Source organism: Triticum urartu, chromosome 1A, assembly GCF_056163025.1.
Source record: "Triticum urartu cultivar PI428250 chromosome 1A, HENAU_Tu73, whole genome shotgun sequence".
Taxonomy (NCBI): domain Eukaryota; kingdom Viridiplantae; phylum Streptophyta; class Magnoliopsida; order Poales; family Poaceae; genus Triticum; species Triticum urartu.
The window spans coordinates 582,662,123-582,665,983 of NC_141873.1; the positions used below are offsets into that span (position 1 = coordinate 582,662,123).

Sequence of the window (3,861 nt, forward strand, 5' to 3'; positions counted from 1 at the left end):
TATTAAAATTGCAAGTATTGTCTGTTTTAAAACTTTATTTATTTTTCATTATTTATGTGGATTGTAACAGTTCAATGTGTATTAATTATTGTTGTGTAAATTTATATATATTCACTCAGGACCGAAAGCATGCACAATTTTTTTAATACACATACCTTTCCTAAAAATAAATTGAACAATTTTTTAAACCGAAAATAAATTAGAACTTACGACCGAGGTTCAAACCAGGGACTTGAACCTTTTGTGAACAATTCCTTCCCTGTTGGGTCGCGTTTTGTATATACAAACGATTCCGACTTACTAAGTCTAGTACTTTTCTCTCCTACACAACACCTTAGATATGTACTGCCCACACTAATTTTTTAAATTCTTACTGTATTGGTGGCAACACCGCATGTGTTGTGGCTAGGCCACCATTAAGTAAGAAACACTTAAACATTTAATTAAAACACCCGTAATAAAAATAGTTTAAATCTAGCATATTCCTAACTTGTCCTTGAACTCGTAATAATATAAACTTTTTGTAAACTTATTTTAATTTTAGGTAACGCAAACAAAGTTTGGAAAATATGAAATTTCGCAGTGTGTCATTATATGATATGTAGAGACTGTGTTAACAATTGTAAGAGGTTTCGCAAAAGATATGGTGTACATTTTCCTAGTTTCTTTGTTTTCTTTTTCGAAACCTTGCTTGGAAACCAGAACATGTGCGGAAGAATCGTGGCTACGAGAGGGAACAAATTAGGTTTGAAGGTGATGTGTCGGTTGTTTTCAGTGTTTTGTGTTAAAACTTTTTCTACACTCAAAATACAATATCACTTGTACCATGTCAAAAATTGGTATTTTTCGGAGTTCATTTGCAATATTTAATTCATTAAGTGTATTTTTGGGCATTTAACTGATACAATTTAATTTTGAACTGTGATTGCATTAAAAAGATGGTTAAAATGGGATGAAAAAACTTATTTATGGTAATAAGTCTATTTTTAGGCCTTATCCAAGAAAAGAGGAGGAATCCCAAACAACGGCGTGCCAAGACTTGACCACGAAAATGTAGCTTATCGGTTTTTTATTTCTAGAAAATTAAATGAAAGTATGAACAACACGAAACCTGGCATCGTGTTATCATATGGTCCCTAGAGAGTGTGGTAAAAATTTGAGAAGGTTTCACAAAAGTTGTGATCTACACAACTTGTAAACCGAAACATCTTTCAGGAAGAATCATGGTTTCGAGTGGTAATGTGTCGAGTTTGAAGGCGATGTGTCGGTAGCTTTAGTGTTTGACCTTGAAACTTTTTCTACAATCAACTTACACCATCACATGTTCCTTGTCAAAATTTGGCATTTTTTGGAGTTCGTTTGTAATATTTAAGACGTTAAGTGTATATAACTTGTTTGAGATACATGTAGTTCAAATTGGAATGATTTCTCAATAAACATGTGAATATTTGTTTGAACAATAGAAAAAGATATATCATTTGGAAAATTTTGGAACTCCTAAAAACATATATTTAGTATATCTCACGTAGAAAATTTATTGGGGTACATAAGTTTTTTTTTTTGCAAATTAATTCACAAGGATGGCTTGTTTAGTTATTGAGGAAATACGAAACTAATGTACAAGTTACACATTGTTGGGCTGAAAGCAGAAAAGGCCCATTATAGCGCTCAGCCGAGGGGCGATCCTACCTGAGTGAAACCGTGTCTTCTGATTGGTCGAACCATCCTGCCCACGGATCGCAAGTTTCAACCGTTCGATTTGCCAAGATCGGACGGATGGCGTACAACCCCTATCCTATCTTCTTTCTCCCCTACCCCCGCAGCCACGGGCTACTCTTCCGCCGAGAAACGAGCCGCCATTCCTTCCAGCCTCTTCTCCCAGTGCTTTCCTTCCTCCCATCTGGCTGGGCGCATCTCGGCGTTCCGGAACGCGACCACGACCGAGGGCCGACCCGTCGAGGCATCCTTATGCTCGTTGACCTGTCGGGCACTCCTCCTTTTCTGTCCATCGTGCCGGCCTCCAGGAGGAAGACTTCTCCGGCGAGCCCGAGGTCATCTACGCCGAGGCCGCCCTCGTCCTCGTCTGCGTCAAAATCGATTCATTAATACCCAGCCCTTGCTCCTCTTGACCTCCGCCGCCCATTCTCCATTTAATTCCCCTGGTGTTGCAGGTATAGGAGCTCTGAGGCCGTAGCAAGGCAAGGACGGCCGCCATGAAGTGCAGACCGTCCCCAACAACCGGTGGTGCCGCGCTGGGCCACCGGAGGTGTGGGGCTGCGTCGACCCGGCGCCGAGGAGATGTGTTGACCCGTCGCGGAGATCTGTGTGGTGGTGGCCCCTCCCATAGAGGGTTCGCTGCGATGGGCTCCTATTCCCGAATGGCGGCGGTCAGCGTTTTCCGCACCCACCGTGCGTGCTGGAGGTCAAGGGCATAGGGGCAGTGACATGCATGCTCACCATCCTCATCCACCGTTGCTTTTTTTAGTGTACACGGACGGTGGGGGTACCATCCAGATGGAGTGCGCAAGATGTCCCGCGAGCGCTGGCCGATCTCCAGCGAGTGCTTTATGAGTAATTTGTAAATTTTATTTTGGGGCGCATTTTTCTTTTGGTGTCATTTGTCTTTTTGTCAATTGTATCTATTTTTCTTTTTTGACGGGAATTGTATTTTTGCTGAATGATAGTATTATAAAAATATTAATAAAATAACTTATGTGTCGAAATTTTTAATGGATCACAATTATAGAATAGTGGGCTCAAGACATGTCAGCTTGAGCTGAGATTATTGGGCCGGTTGCAATACGGGCCACAACTAAAATTAGTGGCCTATAACCCTAATTGGGCCAATCTTCACATAGGCAAAAACCAAAATATTGGGCTAGAATACTGACTGCGCTGATAACCTTATGGCCCCACGTTAGACCCACGTTGGCATCCATGTCAGATGATGATGTGGCATGCATGTTAACGCCGTTAACAGTATACCATCTGTGACGGTGCATAACTATCATGGAGTGCACGATGGTGAAATTATGACGCGATATACATGACGGATTTCAAATCCGTCATGGACGTCCATCCTTGACAGTTTTGCACCCACCTATGACGGCTCCTGTCCGTCATGGATTAACAGATTTCTTGTAGTGCCTCCGTTCCTCTGCCCTCTGGTTCTCTCCCTCGTCTCTCATGCCTCTCCCTCTCTGTACCAGGTACAACCATGGATGGCCGCAGCTCCCTCGCCGCTGTTTTGCACCAGGCCCAGCCGGGAGACGGACGGATTCGTCCTCCCGCGTCCATCCCAGTTGTCCCGCTCGTCCCAGAGCTTCCCTGCTTCGCCAAGTCCCCTGCCACCATGGCACCGCCCCTGTGCTCCCGTCGAACCTGCAGTTCGCCGCATCGGTCATGGCCTTGCCAAGCTCCGCCGCCGCCGGGATCTGCTCGCCCCCGTGCCATCCCTATCGCCGGAGGATGCAGCCCCGCCGCCTCCAAGTCCCTGCTTCGCCCGTGGTCGAGTGAGACGACCACAAACGCAGCATCAGTTCAGGCAGAGGAGGGCGATGCCTCTGCCTCGACACCTCCCGTTGACCGTGACCCGTGGCCCAGCGCTGCAGCCAGCCCCTCTCCTCCAGCCGGCCCATGAGGCCTGGTGAGAAACCCCCCTAGTGCCCATGTCCTGTTTCGGCCTGTAGCTCTAATTCGGCCCGCGACTTGTTTTTTTCCTATGCTATGATTTTGTCTTTAAATCCTGGACATGCTTATTGCAGAAATGCCCCTGTTTTAAACTGCTAATAACTATTTAACCATGCATCCAAATAAAACATGTCATATTTGTAAAATGCTTAGAATTTTGTCTAGTTTCAT

At 44.7% G+C, this 3,861-nt stretch overlaps 1 long non-coding RNA gene across 1 annotated transcript; it reads left to right on the forward strand.

Moving 5' to 3' along the window:
• The first annotated feature begins 1,585 nt into the window (after positions 1-1,585).
• On the forward strand, positions 1,586-2,732 carry LOC125540389 (uncharacterized). Its single transcript, XR_007297285.2, has 2 exons — positions 1,586-2,051; positions 2,172-2,732. It is a non-coding gene; the product is annotated as an uncharacterized LOC125540389 (long non-coding RNA).
• Positions 2,733-3,861: the final 1,129 nt, after the last annotated feature.